Below are 20,716 nucleotides of genomic sequence, written 5' to 3'. Positions count from 1 at the left end.
GACATATTATTTCTTCTGTCAGGATTACTGAGTAATTTATCTTAAGACATCTTATGCTATATATCCATAATCCTATTACCTGAAATAACATATCTTTGACATGTGGTACAAAGCTTGAAGATGTTAGTAAGAAAGATAAAAAGTTTTTTCAGTAAAAATCAGAAGATTATTAAATAGATGTTTCTCTTCATGGGAGCATATGCTTTTAGCAAATTTTCAAGTAATCTCAGTTATTGAGTGTACTAAATAGGTCTATAGTATCAGGTTTTATGTAAAAATATCATCTTGATAAGTACTATAAAAGCCACATTCTTAAAAGGAAAATAACTATGGTGACCCTGTGTACAGTAAGAACCATACATGACTACTCAGCTAATAAAATAAAAATTAAAAGCCATTAATCTACCTAATTATATTAAAGATTTAAGATTAAAGACAAGTAACAATTCTAATAAGACTTGCTATCCGAGTATATAATATTAAGGTCAATATTTTATTATTATCCCATAGAAGCATTTAATTATTTCAGCTTTAATTTCTTTGAGAAACGCAAGTAGGTCAACAGATAAGGACAAAACCATTTCAGTTTGAGAGGTTAAATTAGGTCAAGTTTTGAGAATAAAATACTTGATATCAAATCTTCAAATGTGTCTTTAGAAATATGTATTATAGTAAATTGAATTACATCAATTTAAAATAATGTAACATAAAATTTATGTGAAACTCATTTCATGTGTAAAATCCAAAATAATGTGAAGTATGCCAGTTATCAGATAATTTCAAATTGCAAAATGTGTTGCTACTAATAACAGTAGTCAGTAACCATTGACAGGTGAATAGAATCTCTCAGTTGTCAGCATTATCTGGTTTTATGCAAATGTGAATTATAAAAGTATTCCAGGAATATATTCTCATAAAATGCCAGTGCCCAGGACTTAAAGGTGGATAATACTTATCAATAGGGAAAAAAAACCCAACCCTATACATATCTATCTATCTATCTATCTATGAGTCTGACTAAACAGAAATCCTTTCACTAAAGATGAATTTTTATTCTACTGAAACACTGATAGTCATTTTCAGGAATACAGCTTTGAGAATGATATAGTTGGTATCCTTCCCTTATTTATTCTCCTTGTTCTGTAAACAATGATTTAGGGGGAAATTAACACTGTTTTTAACCATTTCCCTGATGTGAAGCTACTGAGCTCCCTTTTCCGCTAGTTTTCCTGCAGAAAGACACTGCCAAACCCCAAGGCACAATCTTCTCACTTCTATATCAGGCTGCATGTCTAATGAAAGTCAATGAGAAATGTCTGTCTGCTGTAGTTTGCCATTGAATTCCACTTGCCTGTGATGTTATTTGCAAGTCAATTGCAAAACCAGACTAATTTCCCTTTTCTATGTTATATGTTGGAATGTATTGGCTGATAGGTGATAGAAACAAGATAAAATCATGTGTATTAAAGCTGTTACTTTGCATTTATACTTCTTTCCTCTTTCGTTATGGTATTATTGTTATTTGGGACTACACTTAAAAATGATTGGTCTCTTCAACTGACTATACAATTGCTTAATCCTATCATTTTATTACAAAAATGTAAGGAGGTAAAAGAAGAACTCAGAATCAAACCAGAGTTTTATTGTACCTTTACTACCACCTAAAATAATTCTAAGAAGTTTTAGAGGTTGTCTAAAGCATGTTCTTATGAAAATAAGATGTTCATATATTTAAATGTTTATATATTTATGATTGTTACTTTCATAACTAATATCATTTAATTCAAAGGAAAACATAAACACTGTAACACAATTTCACCTCGTGATTTGACTTGTGACCTGAAACTCAGAAAGGGAAATATTTTAAGCCAAGGTCTCTATAGCAGGACATTCTTACTATTCCTCAACTTTCTTTGTTTCCTCCCTCTGAAAGTTTAATGTATATAGTTTATAAAGTGTTCATATATGAAAATACTGCATCAAATTATGCTTCTCATCACTTTTTTCTCTATTTTCACTACTAGTATTCCTCTTTTCCAAATAAGCTTGAAGTTGTTGCCCCAAAAGCTACATATAGTTTAACTGCAAAATGACTTCTCTTAACCAACCAATAAAATATGTGTCTTCCCTTCTTTCCCCTAAAATGAATTTATATATATATAATATATATATATTTATATATATTTATATATATTATATATATATATATATATTCTCTTTCTCTCTCTCTGTTTCCTCTCTCTGTCCATTTCTCTCCTCCCTCTCAAACACACACACTCCTATAATCACAGAGTATTATCTACCTTCCTTAGTAATACTAATTACCCCAAGAACGGCTCAGTTTACACATCTTTTTAAGTAACTTCCAATGCCTGGAATGTTCTTTCTTCTCTTGGTGGGGCACTTTTTCATCTTTTAAGACTTAGGTCAAATATTTTTTCCTTGTTACCTTTCCTATGTGTGTCCCCAGCTAGGCAATCAGATGTTCCCATTTTAAGTATAAAATGCTGTTTCATATGGTTTTGTAACACATTTTATTGTAATTTTTCACTTATGTCTATTTTTAACCAAAAGAGCTTATTTAATATTTAATGCCATAAACTTAATAAAGTGCCTGGACTACAGTAATTCCTTAATAAATACTAAAAAAAAAAAAAAATTAGATCCCTGAGCCTACTTTCCTGGTTTTCTTCCCCTCTATTGTTCTACTGAAAAATATTTTTTTCTTCTCATTCTTCCTCCTAGTGCATCAGAGTCTTATTTTCTTCCAACTTTAGTGAATTGATTTTGAATTCTTTTCTGAAAATCTGCTTTGTCTGCCAGCTTCTTTCTCTTCATTATTAATAGATTTTCTGCCCTGCTATTATAAAGTCTATCTTTTAACACAGGAGCTTTGAATTATAGTCAATGCTCTAAAAGAAGTGTTTGGTTGACCATCTTGTCACTAAATTCTCAATGTTAATCATAACTATATTTTGGTCTAAGCCTTAGATTATAATTTGGTAGTTTTGCTCTAGTGCCTTTCTTTTTCCAAATGCATAGTTTATATGCATATATATATATATATATATATATATATATATACACATATATGTGTGTATATATGTATATATATACACACACACATATACACATGTATATACATATATAAATACACACACACTATATGAGGAAGGCAGCTGCCACTTTCCTTGGTTAGGCTTTTCTCTCTCTCCTTCTTCCCCTTCCCATTCTCCCCCTCCTCCTCTGCCCTTTACCTCCTCTTTCTCTTCCTCCTCTTGCTTTTGACCATTTCTTTATATCTCTATCTTAACGACATAACTTCAGATGATGAGATGGCAAAAAACATTTTCTGTAAAATAATACTACACAAAGTGTGGTCCATAGAACAGAAGCATCAATAACATCTAGGAACTTGTTAAAAATATAGAAATATACTTGGGTGCATGCCCAACTCCAGACCCATAGAATCAGATTCTCAATTTTAACCGGTTTCCCATGATATTTTTATGCATAGTTAATTTTGACAAGCACTAATCTAAATTAAAACCATTAGTCCATGAGAAGTACACTAAGGATAGCAAAGCAAGGGGTGGCGCCTAGATGGCTCAATCAGTTAAGTGTCATGATCTCAGGGTCCTGGAGCCCCATAGGGAGCCCAGCATGGAGCCCCCTTGGACTGTGGAGCACCCCAGCCCTTGTGCTCAGCAGGGAGTCTGTTTCTCCCTGTACCCCTCCTCCCCTGTTGTTCTTTCTTTCTTTCAAATGAACAAATAAAATCTTAGAAAGAAGAAGAATGAAATAATATAGCACTATTTTAAAATGTGTCTATCTGTGCTAGACTCAGTGGCAACGCTATAAAAGCTAATAATCACAAACTAATTTTTCTAAATGCCAATAGGCAATTCTCTGCACAAATACAGAAAGAATGTTTTTATTCAGAGAAGGTTAATGACATTGCACAATACATAGGTGTCAACTACGGGGCAAGCCCTGTGTTAGATCATTTATTATAATGTGACTTAAAACAGGTAAAATCTCTGCCGTTATTAAACTAGCAGATCTGGTGAGGAGAAGTGCAATAGGTTAACTGACAATCACAAGATAGTATGATATTGTACTGGTACTTGCTGAGAGGAGGGATGGTGGAAGCACAGGAATGATGGAAGGATAGAAGAAGAGGAACATACTCTGCATGTACAAAATCAGGGAAGGCTTCTTGGAGGAAGTGATGATTAAGCCAAGACCTGAAAGTAGAAGAGGATATAAACCTGAAAAAGAGGACATGAAAGAATGTTCTGGGCATATGTGTGAGAGAACATATGTCCCAGCTTCATGTGCTCATGGTGGGGTAGCAAAAACTGAAAGTTGTAAGTCAAACTTAGTTTTACTATGACATAGGGCCAATCTCAATATTTATACTTATGGATTACAAATATTTATCTTGCTTAAAGTTTCAGAGATATAAGAGGGAATTTTTTAAAAAGATCTTATTTATCTATTTGACAGAAATCACAAGTAGGCAGAGTCAGGCGGGGGCGGGGGATGGGGGAGGAAGCAGGCTCCCCACTGAGCAGAGAGCCCGATGCGGGGCTGGATCCCAGGACCCTGAGATCATGACCTGAGCTGTAGGCAGAGGCTTTAACCCACTGAGCCACCCAGGTGCCCCTAAAAGGGAAATTTTTAATTAAACTATATTGTTCAAACAGATTTATAACTGGTAATGTATCTGTGCAGTGCCTGAGACTTTCTTCAGAGGTAGGCATCAAGGATAATGTGGGAACAACGGCAGAAGTCAGAGCTTTTCATGCCTGTTTTGGAGTGCTACACATCTTTGGGGAAGTTGGTTGAATTTTCTTTGATGGGGTAATTAGCATATTAAGATTATATAAATTGTTATGCAAGTTGAATTTTAATGTCCTCCTTCAAAATTTCCCTTTCTAGATGACCTCAACTTCCTCATATGTAAATTAAATATAGTAGTTAAAATTGTGTCAGTGTTAGAAAAATTTACTCCTAACATTGGTCAAAATATACTCCTAAAATTGGTCAAAATTTTTAAAACGTCAATCAAATTTTCTCTAAATTAAAATTATATATTTCTTGGCTTAGTAATGGGTACTGGTTTTGTTTAATCATTATTCTTTAATTCACCATCAATCTATACATTATATGTATTTTCTGCCAAATATTTTAAATAAAACAATTGAAAAAAAGCAGGTTATATTTCCCAATCATCAATATTTTAAGTGTGAAAGAGTTAACTCTGCAGCAGAAGGTTTTTAAATAGTATGCTAAATATATATGTACTTTTTTGGAAATTAGGGACATATTTTGGAATTGAGGAGAGAAAAGATAAGGGCCCCAGTTCTCTTGGTGCTTTTTCCGCCCATTCCTTTTTTCAAGGTCCTTGACCTAGTTTGTCATTTTAATACTTTATTTCTTTCCTTGCCCGTTTCTTATTCCCTTGATTGTAACTTTCTTTGTCAACACCTAACAGCCAAACAAAATTGATCAAATGGAAAGAGAAGGATTTTCCTTGGGGATGTAGTTTTAAATTTATTTCATTCCAAAATTCAAAATTTCTTAAATTCTTGAAGTGGAAATTAACAGCTGGTATAAACTTTTAGCATGCAATCACCTCCTGAAACTTTCACAAAATTGGAAGACAATTTACATTGGCAGAGCCATTCAAGTTATCTGTTATTATATGTTATCTTCCTACATAAATATCTAGTTATTTTTAGTTCATGAATTAATGAGCTGCTCCTTGAAATATGATAATTAACCACCATTTGACTGATAGAAGAAACAAATTCTCTGATGGGAAAATGAGAGGCTTTCAGGAATTTTAATCCCTTATGCAAAGCATATTTGAGGCAAATATTACTACCCTGCACACTTTCCCTTGTTAGAGAAAACTGTTTTCATTTCCATCAATCTCAGTCTATTTATTTAGAAATTACTGAGTTATTAGAGCTGCTGTCTGGTCTCTTGTGTTTAATTTTCAGTCGGCATCACATTTAGAAATCCTAGCTGCTGACGAAGTGCTGTGTGGTTCCATTTCTGCATCTTCCAGTCCTATAAAATGAATCTTGCTGTGAAAAATGAAGATTAATGGGCTTCATAATGACTCTCCCCTGCTAAAACCAATCTGAATAAGAGAGAGAGAGAGAAAGAGAGTAGTGCTGATGGTATGAAGAGAGTAATATAAGGACAAAAACACAAAAAAATCAGTATGTATTCCTTTGGATAAAAATAAGCCATGATGGTATAGCAATTCCCCCAAAAATTATACATAGAATTACCATATGTTCCAGCAATTTGACGTCTCAGTATATGCACACACAAAAAATTGAAAACAGGGACTCAAACAGATTATCTGTGCTTGCATGTTCATAGCAGCATAATTCATTATTCAGCAGCATTATTCATCTTTCAAAATGTGGAAGCAACCAAATATCCATTGACAGATAAATGGATAAACAAAATGTGATACATCTGAAAATGAAATATTGGAGGCTTTAAAAGGAAGGAGATTCTGACACATGTACGACATGGATTAACCTTTAAGATATGCTAAGTGAAATAAGCCAGTCACAAAAGGACATATATTATATAACTGCACATCTATGAAGTACTTACTATAGTCAGATTCACAGAGAAAGAAAGTAGAATGATGATTGCCAGGGGTTGGGGGGCAAGTAATAGGAAGTAGATTAATAGGAACACAGTTTGGATAGATGTAAAGAGTTCTGGAGATGGATGGTACAATGCGTACTTAACGCCACCAAGTTGTACACTTAAAATTGTACACATAAAAATTTTATATCTATTTTACCACAGTAAATATGAAAAACAAACAAAAACTAAGACAAGAGGTAAATGACCAGCTCAGGAACCAAGTTATAATTTGTTGCACATATGCCATTTTAAAATATAAAAAATAAATGTATCAAATACTTCTTGTCTTCTTATTAAAACTGTTAGTAGTTTCCCAAGTCTTCCAAAAGAGATCGTAGTCATCAAAGGATTTCACCTACTCTCTCAGTGAGTATGGACTCTACGTACCACCATTTACATTAGCTATCTTGAGACTGGACAACCTTGTCCATTTACATTAAATAGCAGAGACTGCTGATTTCTCTGGAAACAAGCTTACGACAATTTTAGGCCTTGAGAGGAAAGCACTAACACAGATGGTGTTTACATGTTAAATGAGACACGGTTCAAATGATGAATTGATAAATAGGGTGTGCTTTATCAACCTATGGATTTTCAATCAATTTTCACTCCTCATTGTTAATTATAGTGAACTTCATTACTCAGTTTCTTTCGTAAATGTCAACTTCAACTGGACACTCCAGAGTATTCTGGCAGTGTCTCTACTATGATGTTGGCAAATCACGAGACCCGAGTTATATATTTACCTTTTTAATTATGTACAGAGATATTAGTTAGGAATTTACAAATACCTGTGCTTAATTTTCTCCCTAATTAACGAATTAATTAATTAATGTAACTAATATAGGCATGGGATTCCGATAGATTAGTGTAATTGGGGGAATCCTAATGCTCTAGCCTTTCATTTTATAAAGTAGGAAATTTAATAATATGGAAGGTATAATAACTTTGTTACTATAAAATGTGTGACATTTTATTTTTTGTCTATATTTGCAAGAGATTCACTACGGATTTTTAATAATCATACTCTCAGTGAATATTAAATATGATTGGAATTAAACACAATTTCTCAGCAGCATATATTAAGTCCAGCAATAAACTTGTATTTACTATTCTCTTTCCAGTATCAAAAATATCCATTTCTTGGGGCACCTGGGTGGCTCAGTGGGTTAAGCCTCTGCCTTCAGCTCAGGTCATCAGGGTCCTGGGATGGAGCCCTACATTGGGCTCTCTGCTCAGCAGGAAGTCTGCTTCCCTCTCTCTCTGCCTGACTCCCTGCCTATTTGTTATCTCTCTCTCTCTCTGTCAAATAAATAAATAAAATCTTTTTAAAAAATCCATTTCTTGAATAATTGTGAACAAGTTGCCAGAAGTACAATTTCTTTTCTCCTCTCAGTTTCCAGAAATTGTTACACACCATTGCTCTTTGCTTAATAGTGTGACATCTTGAGGCAAGCTTAACTCTGACTCTGTTGAAGGTATACATTGATCCAGTAGCTTCTGCTTCTTTAGTGAATCACATTCAATATAGCCCCCTTTCCTACTCCTTTTTTTCAATTAAGTTTAATACTCTCCAGAAATTTCCAATGCCTTTCTTTGTCAGAAACTTTGTAAATGCATGGCAGCAGGTAGAAATTACCCAGAAAGGATCAACAGTCTCAGTGAACTCTATGTTATATGTTAAACGAGAGACAGTTCAAATGATGAGTTGATAAATAGGGTGTGCTTTGTCAACCTATGGATTTTCCATCAATTTTCACTCCTTCATTGTTAATTATAGCTAACTCTAGGGAGAGGGCTCCCATTTGATCCCATTCCATAGGAGCAAGATAGTGTTAACCCTCAACTGTGTTATGAAGAATGGGATGTGTATAAGAATACATGATATTTGCTGAATAAATGAGATGTGCCAAGCACTGGATTAAACATTTTACAAGCCCTATCTCATAGAGTACCCAAAATAATTTTAGGAGTCACAAAGTCATGTCATTAAGTTAAGTCGAATAACATAAAAAGTGAGTCTTTTCAATAATCTTTCAATCCTGATTAAATCAAGGTTGAAAGTAATTTTGCGCCAACCTGTCATTAACACATCTCTAATTGCTGGTAATCTTTAACAGACAGAAAAGGAACCCAGGGCATAGCTCGTGATAATGTTTAGCTGAATTTTGATAATACTGTTTTGTACTTGCTTTTACCCTATTTATAACCAGCAATACAGATCATCAACTAGTAGTGGTGAGTAAATAAATAAATGCCATAGAGAGAAAAACATTCAATGTAAAGAGAAATATTAGTTAAAGAACAATATAGGAGTATTCAGATAAAACAAAATCAGGAAGGTGATGCAAGAATGATGAGAATAAGTGAAACATTGTATTAAAAAATAGGATTCTTAAAGATCAAGATCATAAGCATTGAATAAAAACTTCTGAAATGGGGTGGATCACGCGTGGATTCTATACATACTACTGAAAACACAGTATATGAAATGTGTGCAAGGCTGGGCATGTGAATATGATGTTCATAATTTATTTGGTTATTAATTTAATCAACACGACTCATTTCTTACTGGATTTTAGGTAAGTTTTCAGACTTACCTTTCTGAGTCTTGGTTATAACATCATTAAGATTCTTGTGAGGATTAAAGAAAACAGGGCTTGTAAAATGCTTAGCCCACTGCCTGGCATGTCTCATGAATTCAAAAAACGAATACAAATTTTATTAATGTGAATCTACAATGTGACAGTTACTGTCAGGTGATTGGCATCAAAGTTACATACAGTTTCTCTCTAGTAAAAGGGAGATGAGAGATGGTTCTAAGCAGAAGAAACAAAATCCAGGAGACCAGTAAAGTCACAACAACTTGTTAGGCACAACTGGAAAATGAGAGGTAAAATGTTAGACATGAGGAATACTAAAATGGTAAGTATGTGTAGCAGCATAAGGAATTTTGACTTGACTTGATTCTACATTTCAGTATCTCTATGATTTTTTTGCTTGACACACCCCCTAAAATTAGGTTGATGTCTTAAATTTTTCTTGTAAGTTTAATAGCAGAAGATGTAATGTCTAGGGATTTATAAATAACACTGAATTTAAAATAAAACTTTAAATATATTGAATAAAATCTAATTCCTATAGTTAATATGAAAATCATCATCTATTTTGAAAATACATGAAAATGTCCTTCTTTTTATTTATTTATTTATATTAATTTTTAATTTTTTTTTATTTTTTTAATTAACATATAATGTATTATTAGCCCTAGTGGTACAGGTCTGTGAATCACCAGGTTTACACATTTTACAGCACTCACCATAGCACATACCCTCCCCAATATCCATAACTCAACCACCCTCACCATACCCCCCTCCCCCCAGCAATCCTCAGTTTGTTTTGTGAGATTAAGAGTCTCTTATGGTTCGTCTCCCTCCCAATCCCATCTTCTTTTATTTTTTCTTTCCCTACTTCACAAGCCCCCCACTCTGCCTCTCAAATTCCTCATATCAGGGAGATCATATGATAATTGTCTTCCTCTGATTGACTTACTTAGCTCAGCATAATACCCTCTAGTTCCATCCATGTTGTTGCAAATGGCAAGATTTCATTTCTTTTGATTGCTGCATAGTATTCCATGGTATGTATGTGTGTGTGTGTGTATATATATATATACCACATCTTCTTTATCCATTCATCTATTGATGGACACCTAGGTTCTTTCCATAGTTTGGCTATTGTGGACATTTCTACTATAACATTTGGGTGCACATTCCCCTTCAGATCACTACATTTGTATCTTTAGGATAAGTACCCAGTAATGCAATTGCTGGGTTGTAGGGTAGCTCTATTTTCAACTCTTTGAGGAACCTCCAGAACATGTCCTTCTTTAATAGTTGAAAACTTTACATCATTCATTTTTCCTCTTGAATTCATATTTCCTTTTTTTTTTAAGATTTTATTTATTCATTTGACAGAGAGATCACAAGTAGGCAGAAAGGTAGGCACAGAGAGAGAAGGGGAAGCAGAATCTCTACTGAGCAGATAGTCCGATGCAGGACTTGATCCCAGGACCCTGAGATCATGACCTGAGGCAAAGGCAGAGGCTTAACCCACTGAGCCACCCAGGCACCACTTGAATTCATATTTCTATTCCATTTTCCCTAAGGAATTATTTTTACAGTATTACATTCATATCCTGGAATATTTTATCATCTATTCTATCATAATTCACTATTAAAAATAAGAAAATTTGATTTTAAAAATTCCTATGTCCATAAAGACTCTAGATATTTTTTTTCTCTAGGATGAATTTTCAGCATGAAGTTTACTACTACACAACATAAAATATTACAGATTTCAATCAAAAAATACTCAAAATAACAACACACTATTGAGCTATATTCTTAGTAACTATGATAAGACATTTCTTACAATTAGTTCATATATCCATGAATAAAGATGTCCTACTGTTAGAATAAGCATAAAATATTTATTTTTATTATATAGATACAAACCTTGAAAATTTGGTCACTAATATGTAGATGGGTATAGAAAGAATTATGTTCTGTCCGCCATTCAATTCTTACAAATCATTTTGAGTTATATGTAAAAATCACATAACAATTACCTCAAAAATTATTTTTAGTGGTCTACCAGGTGATTTTACTGAAAACAAAAAATTGACAGCCATCTGATTCAAAAGGTATTTGTCATATAGTCATTAGGTTCATTCACTTTCTAAAACTAATGCCAACATTTTGAGTGGTAATTTTGTTCAGCAGCAGGTTTCTATTTGCTCATGCAATGCTCAATAAGAGGTACAAGGTATGCTTTTCTTTTTAAAGTGGGAAAGGGTGACAAGCTTTGATGCATAAGCCACAATTTAGATTAGTTTAAGAAAGAGCATATATAGTATTTGAAGTCTGGATCTAGTCTATGTTGGTATTCTCTATGCCTTTTGGAAATCTCATCACCCCCCATGATGATTGTTTCTATAAATAATATAGCCATCAAAATATTTTAAGTAGGAAAACAAAAAGATATTTTTGTTGTTTTAGTTGTCAGAAAATAATTTAAATGGCAATAAGAAAGAAGAATTTGGTGGAGAGTTGGTTTATTAGGAAGGTTTTGCAATGTTTGGGTGTGAAAAGTGACCTCTTTTAGGATGAATGATATAAAAATATTTTTTAAAGGTTTATTTATTTATTTATTTATTTGGGAGAGAGAGAATACAAGTAGGGTGAGAGGTAGAGGGAGAGAATCTTCAAGCAGACTCCTCAATGAGCAGGGAGCCACAACCCATGATATCATGACCTGAGTCAAAACCAATAGTCAGACACTTAACCAACTGAGCCACCCAAGTGCTCCTAAAAATATATTTTAAAAGCAAGATCAACAGAATTTGGTGACTGAGGATACGCAAGGAATAGCTCCAGGTAACTTGAAAAGTCACTAATCAACTCACTAATTAGTGCCATTAACTAGGAGCAGAAATATGGTGAAAGAATATGCTTAAGAAAAGAAGTTCAAGGAGCACATGGGTAGCTCAGTCCACTAGATGTCCAACTCTTGATTTCTGCTCAGGTCAAGATGTCATGGATCTTGAGATTAAGCCCCACATTGGGCTCTGTACTCAGTGGCGAGTCTGCTTGAAAGATTCTCTTCCCCTGCTCCTCCCACTTCTATAAAACAAATAAATCTTAAAAAGAAGTTTGATATGAACACTTAATTTAAGATGCATGTGATAAATTCATAGGATGTTCAAAAGATATTTATATAGAGGACTCTGGAAAGAAATGGAGTTTGGAGCAACATAGTCAAATAAGATGTCCCTTGTAATACCTCAAACTCAACAACAATTTGGCATTAATCCATAGACAAAAGGGCCTTTGTAGTATTTATGGGAGCCAGCACCATATACCAAGGGACCTATGTTTTGGGTAATAGGCATACAGAACATGGGGTGGGGTGTAAAAGGATATAACTTTTGTATGTGATTGAAGTAAAAGATGTTATTAGCATGACATAAGACTCTTAAATCTATAAGATGATTTATGCAAACCTAACAGTAATCACAATGCAAAAATCAATAGCAGATACACTAAAGGAAAAGAGAAGGAAGCATACCACAATAGAAAATCATCAGTTCACAAATGAAGACAATAAAGACGTAGAAAGGAACAAATGAACAATGAAAAGGCCAGAAAACTATTAATAAGACACATCAGGAAGTTCTGTAATCAGTAATTACCCTGAACATAAATAGCCTAACTTTTCCAATTAAAAGACACAAAGTGATGGATTAAAAAAAAAAAATCAGACCCAGCTCTATGCTGCCAAGAGACTTCAACTTTTAACTTCAACTCTTAAAGTGAAGGGTTGGAAAAAGATATTCCATACAAATGGAAAACAAAAGCAAGGTGTGGTAGTTATAATCATATCTGGCAGAATAGATTTTAAGCCAAAAACTAATAAGAAATACAAGGTCCTTATGTAATGATCAAGGTATCAATTCATCAAAAAGATACAACAATAAAAAATACTTATGTACTCAACATCAGAGCACCTACATATATTAAGCAAATACTAAAAGATCTACAGGGAAAAAAAGACAACAGAACAATAACAGCAGGGATTTTCAATACTCCACTTTCAACAATGGATAAATCATCCAGACAGAAAATCAATAAGGAGAAGTTAGACCTGAACTATACTTTTGAACAAATGGACCTAACAAACATATATAGACATTCCATCTGGTGGCAGGAGAATACATATTCTTTTAAGAGCACAGGGAACATTCTCCAGGATATATCATATGATAGGTCACAAAACAAGTCTTAGCAAATTTAAGAAAACTGAATCATGCAAGTATCTTTCCAAACCACGGTGATATGAAACTGGTAATCGATTAACAGGAGGAAAGCTAGAAAATTCACAGATATGTAGAAATTAAACGATGTACTCCTGAACAAGTGGTAGATCAAAGAATAGCTCAAACAAGAAACCAAAAAATATCTTGAAATAAATGAAAATTGGAAATACAGAACACCAAGATTTATGAGATACAGCAAAAGCAATTCTAAGAGGGAAGTTTATAGATAATACCTACATAAGAAGGAAGGAAGGAAGGAAGGAAGAAAGAAAGAAAGAAAGAAAGAAAGAGAGGAAGGAAAGAAGGAAGGAAAGGGAGGGAGGGAGGGAGGGAGGGAGGGAGGAAAAGAAAAAGGAAAAAAAAGAAGGAAGGAAGGAAAGAGAGAGAGGGAGGGAGGGAAGGAGGGAAGGAGGAAGGAAAGAAAGAAAAGAGAAAGAAAAAAAGAAGAAGGGAGGGAAAGAATCTCAAACAACCTACCTTTAAAGCTCAACAAATCAGGAGAAAAAACACAAAACAAAACAAAATAAAAAATTATGCCCAAAATTAGCAGAAGGAGGGAAATAACAAAGATCAGAATAAAAGTAAGCAAAAATGATCAGAATTAAACTAGAAGCTAGTTTTTAAAAAATAAAAACTGCTAAGACCCTGAATTATCAAAACAATCCTGAGAAAAAACAGAAGTTGGAGTCATTGTATTTCCCAATTTAAGACCATATTATAATGCCATACTAATCAAAACAATATGTATGGTATGGTATGGTATGGTATGGTATGGTATGGTATGGTATGGTATACTGGCATAAAAATAGACTAGTGTAACAGAATCAAGAGCCCAGAAATTAACCCTTGTATATATGGTCAATTAGTATTTGACAAGGGAAACAAGAATGTACAATGAGTGAAGGATGGTCTCCTGGATAAATGATGCTGGGAATACTGATATTCACATGCAAAAGAATGAAATTGGACTGTAATCCTACATCAGTCACAAAAATGATCTCAAACTGGAATGAGAACTTAAACATAAGATCTTGAACTGTGCAACTCCAAGAAAAAAACATATGGAGAAATCTCCCTGACATCGGTCTTGGCAACAATTATTTGAATATGACACCAAAAGCATAAGTAACAGTAATTTGGACTACATCAAGTAGTAAAACAAGTAATTGGGACTACATCAAACTAAAAAGTTTCCGTATGAAACAACAAAAAAAATCAACAAAACAAAAACAACGTATCACAGAATGGAAGAAAAAAATTGCAAATCATATATCTCATAAGGAGTTAATATTCAAAATGTGAAGAGAACTCATACAACTTAATAGCAAAAGAAATCTGATTTAAAAATAGGCAGGAAACTGAGAAGACATACAGATGAGAAACAGGTACATCAAAAGATGCTCATATTAGTGACCTAAGGGAAGTGGAAAGAAAAACCATAGTGAGATACCACTCATACCTGTTAAGATGGCTATTATCAAAAAGACAAAAGATAAATGTTGGTGAGAATGTTAAGAAAAGGGAATCCATATACATGGTGGGTGAGAATATAATTGGTACATGTAAATACTATGTAAATATATAGAGATTCTTCAGAAAACTAAAATTAGAACTACCATATGACCCAGCAATCCCACTGCTAGGTATATATCCAAAAGAATTTAAATCAGGATGTCAAAAAGATAATCTGCACTCCTATGTTCATTATAGCATTATTCACAATAGCCAAGATACGGAAAAAACATAAGTGAACATCTGTGAGTAAATATAAAGAAGATGTGACCATCGATGTATCTATAGATCTATAGATATATAATATTAGTAAGTATTAATATCACATGTGATATTAATAGTAACATTATTCAGCCATGAGAAAGAAGGAAATCCTGCCATTTGCAATAACATGGATAGACCTTGAGGGCATTACACAAAGTGAAATGAATCAGAAAAAGACAAATCTGTATGATACCGCTTACATGTGAAATCTAAAGGATCTGAACTCATAGAATCAGAATGTAGAATGGTGGTTGCCAGAGGCTGAGAGGTGTTGCAAAAGAGGAGATGTCAGTCAAATTGTACAGACTTACAGTTATAAAATGAATAAATTCTGGGAATCTAATGCATAGCATGTGCTTATGCTTAACAGTACTATATTATATACTTGAAAGTTGCTCAGAGAACAAATGGCCTAACCACAAGAAAAAAATGGACAGTTATGTGAGGTGATAGAGATGTTAACTAATCCTACTGTGATAATCACTTTGCAGTTTATATGTGTTTCAAAGTATCATATCTTACACCTTAAACTTATGCAGTGTTATGTCAATTATATCTCAATAAACCTAGAAAAAAGAATAAAAGCTCACTAATGTAGTTTTTAAAAAGAACTGGAATTTGATGATACAGATTTATTAATCTTAGATACATGAAGACCACAGACTACATAAGAATAATATATAGAACCAAATGACAAAGGGGTAAATGAAAGATTTCTGATTACAACAACACTTAAATAAAAGGGGTCTGAGAGGAGCTGTGGGAGGATTGGGAGGCAAAGCAGGAAAGAACTGGAGGATGAAAGGATAGTGACGTGGTATCTCAGAGAGGAAGACTCACTCTCCTCTCCCTATATCAGAGGACTTACTGTCCAATTCTGTGGAGAAGGTATGAATTCTTTAAGAAGAAAAACAGAGTGCACTCATGATATACTCTAATTGTACTTATACATATGTATGTTCATCTAGTTAATATACATTAGGGGCATATGCTCTGACTTCTCAAAGTTACACCAAGTTTATGATTCTCTTCCTTCCTTGTTAAAAATGAAATTACATGCTATCTACTGTATATGGAATAAACTGAGTAAAGCCTTCAATGCATTTAGAAAAATGTTGGCACATGTTAAATACCCATGAAGTTGTTTTTAATTACATTGAATTGAATTATATAGTTCAATTATATATATATATAAAACATAATTTATAGCATATATAGTATAGTATGTAGAATTTATATATTATTAATGTTAAATATTTAGTAAATATTTCATAAAAACAACAGAACTTATCTTCTTATTCTCCTAAAATTGAGAGTGTCTGTGTGTATGTGTGTAAAGTCTTAAATAAAAGAGGCCCCCAAACAAATATTGAATAAGAGGGTTTAATTCTTGGGGTACCTAGGTGACTTGCTAGGTTAAACGTCTGACTTTTGTTTTCAGCTCAGGTAAGGGTTGTGATCTGAGGGTCATGAAATCAAGCCCCATGTGGGGCTTCACCCTCAGTGTGGAGTCTGATTGAGATTCTCTCTCCGTCTGCCCTCCTGCTTGTGCTCTCTCTCTCTCCCTATCTCTCTCTCTCTCTCAAATAAATAAATCAATCTTATAAAAAAGAAAGAGAGAGAGAGTCAAGATTCTCTGGAGCTCATGACTCATTGGAGGTCACTTCACCTTTTTGCATATTTAGGGTTTGCTATGTTGAGTCACTAACCCTGAAATATACTGATTTTATAAAACTGCATGAAGAACCTCTATTTTGGAGTTTGCATTGTGGATGATATGGATGCCCTCCCAAAACTTTGATTCTTATTACCAACAAATCTAATAAACAAAATTATCAGGAAGTATGTTGTGGTTCATTTGTTGTTAATTCATATAAAAATGAAAATACATGTAACCTACTATATATGGAATAAATTGAGTCAATGCATATAGAGCATTTATTAAAAAGTTGGCACATACTAATTATCCATACAATTTTTAAGTATTATATGTTAAAGAAAAAGTTCTTTTCTCAACTTTTTGAGTATTTTCTGTCATATTAAATTTAGTATGCTAAATATAATTGATCCTTTACAATTTTCTTATATTTTGTTAGAGTTTTCTTAATACTGGTCAACATCATAAAGTAATTTAAAAACAACTGATATAGGTCATGACTGAACTGAACATATAGTCAGTATAATACCTATATAATACCTGCCTTGAAGCCATTAATTTCTTACCTTGACAGTTATATTTTTTATACCATGAATATTTCTTAGCTCTGTTGCCCATATTTAATCTCCCCACATCACCCCCATGCCAAAAAAAAAAAAGAATACAGTTGACCTTTGAACAACATAGGTTGAATTATGTAGGCCCACTTGTACAAATACTTTTCAGTAAATACAGTACAGTGCTTTAAGTGTATTTTCTTTCTTTCATGATTTTCTTATAACATTGTATTTACTCTACCTTACTTTATTGTAAGGATATAGTATACAATACATATATCATACAAAATATGTGTTAACAAACTGTTTGTTATCAATAAGTCTTCTGGTCAACAACAGGCTATTAGTAATTACATTTTGGAGGTGTCAAAAGTTATATGCAAAATTTTCAATGGGCACCCAACATAGAGGGTGTCCACTACCCTTAACCATCACATTGTTCAGGGGTCAACTGTAAAAAGACTTTGTCTCATTTTGAATTCACGAGGCTGTCTGGCAGATACAGTTTAAATGTCCAAGCAATATGACATTCCATACATTCCTACTGACTTAAGAGATGGCAGTGAGTAGGGGGACTATTTTTAACTTAGACTTACTGGTAATGCATCTGAATATATTTCATACTATTTATACAATGATTTGTTGCCTTTACTATTGGAAAATTTTGAGTGCTAGACATGTGCTATTAACTTTCCACTATTAATTTAACATTTTTATATCTGATTTTTGAATCACCAGTAGAACATAAGATATTGTTGAATATGCTTAAAATCTTAATCATTCTACATTTTAAAAAATCTTTTGGCAAGAGCTTTCCTTAAAATTTTAATGCTTAACTATATATTGTTTATTTAATTTTTATCTGAATTTGTATAGCTATGAATTTATCTTTTTGTAGCAACAATTAATTAAAATCTGAGGTAAAGGGCATCTAATGAAAATTCTGGGCTTATGACTTTTCTTAATGATAATAAAAAAGACATGCTTTACAAAATTGAAATTAAGTTTATCACCAAAGATTTGAAATACAGTTATATACAAGATATAATATGTCTGTACCAATTGTTTCTCTCCTTCCTTCACAAGATAAGACACGGTGTTTTATTTATTAAAATATTATATTATAAATATAATATTAAATTTATCTTAAAAGTCAAATATTAATTATCACTGAAGAGTTCTTATCAGAACTTTTAAGAAGTACATCATTTCCTTCAGTTAAAAAGGAACAAGGATGGCAACAAAGAACATTTTTTTTTCCCCATGAAATGATCTTGTAAGTGTGACAAATAATTCATTTGAAATAAGATAGGGATCATTTTTAGCTCCGAAAAGGAAAGTTACATTTTAAATTGATTATAGCAGTCAAAATCTAATGGGTAAAAGCAAGTGGGTAATAATATTATAGCAGGTTTATATTCAATGAAATTTTAATTTTCTACTCAAACAATATCACCATCATCCTAAAATTTTCTACAGTATTTTTTCAACTACTTAATTTTAGAAAACCTGAATATCATTCTCTTCTTTGTTTAAACCATTTCAAACACACACAGGCAGAGTCATACTTAAAATGTTTTCCCACTGCCAAGGTTTTTCTCAAAAATATCAAAAACTTCTCTGTACCTAAAAACACCTGGTCCTGGAAGGAAGGTGGGGAAGTGTACAAAATAGACAATTTTAAGGACGACTGTGATATGTATTCTCAGTGACTTATTACCTAAAAATTTTCTGTATCTTATAATTTCTTTTTTATAGGACTTACACTTTACCTCTCAGGTTTTGGTTATGCACAGTGTGAAGCCCAGGCTCTGTTTATCCTTAAATCCAATGTATATTAGAACTTTGGAGAAAAGTGTGAGTTGGGCAAATGGTAAAGCTTTGATAAAATTAAGTCATTCCCTGACAAATGGACTTTTTTTTCTCGTTCTCCATGTGTCTATGCACATTTCTCAGTCAAAGTGCAAGAGTTCTCCAAACAAATTTATATCCTGGCTTACTAGTTATTTGATCTTGTGACAATCACTTGATATTTTTCCTCATTTTCCACACCTGAATGTGGGAAGCAAGATCAATGTTGAGTCTACCTCACATAATTAATTTAAGGATTCGATCATAGAATTTAATGTTACTTAAAGTTGAAGTTTTTCCCTTTAAAAGGAAACATATGTAATATTTATTTTACATTATACTTATTATATTGAATAATTAAGATCATTTCCAGAGTGAGGTTAAAGTCTGTATGTGTATGTACTCCTTACATAGCCAAAACGTTCACAAACTAAATACAAACAAAACAACAATACCAATGGTATTCGCATCAACAAAACTAACTTCTTATTATAGATGTTGTTTTGCTGAAACTCAGTCACCACTTATATAACTCTACCAATGATTGTCAAACCATAATCCTTGTAAGTTCAGTTCACTGATGTCCCTGGGTATACCATAAAAGACTGTTTCCTCCCTGCTTTTTTCCATACAATCTTCCATATAGTATACATGTATTTGACTGCCCATGAGCAATACTGTGTAACTGTTTTAAGTCCAGTTATGCTCTTTTAATCAATATCCTGAAACAAGTACAGTGCCTCTATGATCATAAACAGAAGCAAATACAGATGACCAATTAATGAATTAAAAGAATTATTGTCAAGAAGACAGTAAAATCACACGAATCACATAATAATTACACATAAAATAGAAAAGGAAAAAATCTATAAATATATAGTAGCTCTCACAAACTGGAGACAGATATTTTCATGAGCCATAAATATAAGGTAATGAGTAGGACTACAACCTCTGATCTTTTGGGATTAAACTTCAAAATCAGGCAGTGACAAGAGGTCAATTTTTCTGTGGCCATGGTAATTAAAAGTGCTCCCATAAAATGGATTTATAGAGCTAAACCTAATACTTAAGGCAGAGATTGGATGCAAGGCTCCTATTATTAAAGAAGACTAAAAAGAAAAAAAGAATCTGTTCCCTAGAGCTGTGAATTACATGAATTTGTGAAATTATGAAAGCAGGAGGTTACACTCTCATAAATAAGAAATGAACCAAGTTTCCTACTTGTTTGATGGTCATTTTATGTTCCTTGTTTATGAGTCAGAGCACCAAACAGTTACTCTAAGGCCAGGACCTAAATAAGCACTCAAGGGCAAA

Source organism: Lutra lutra, chromosome 5 (assembly GCF_902655055.1).
Source record: "Lutra lutra chromosome 5, mLutLut1.2, whole genome shotgun sequence".
NCBI lineage: Eukaryota > Metazoa > Chordata > Mammalia > Carnivora > Mustelidae > Lutra > Lutra lutra.
Note: the sequence above shows the minus strand (reverse complement) of the source record.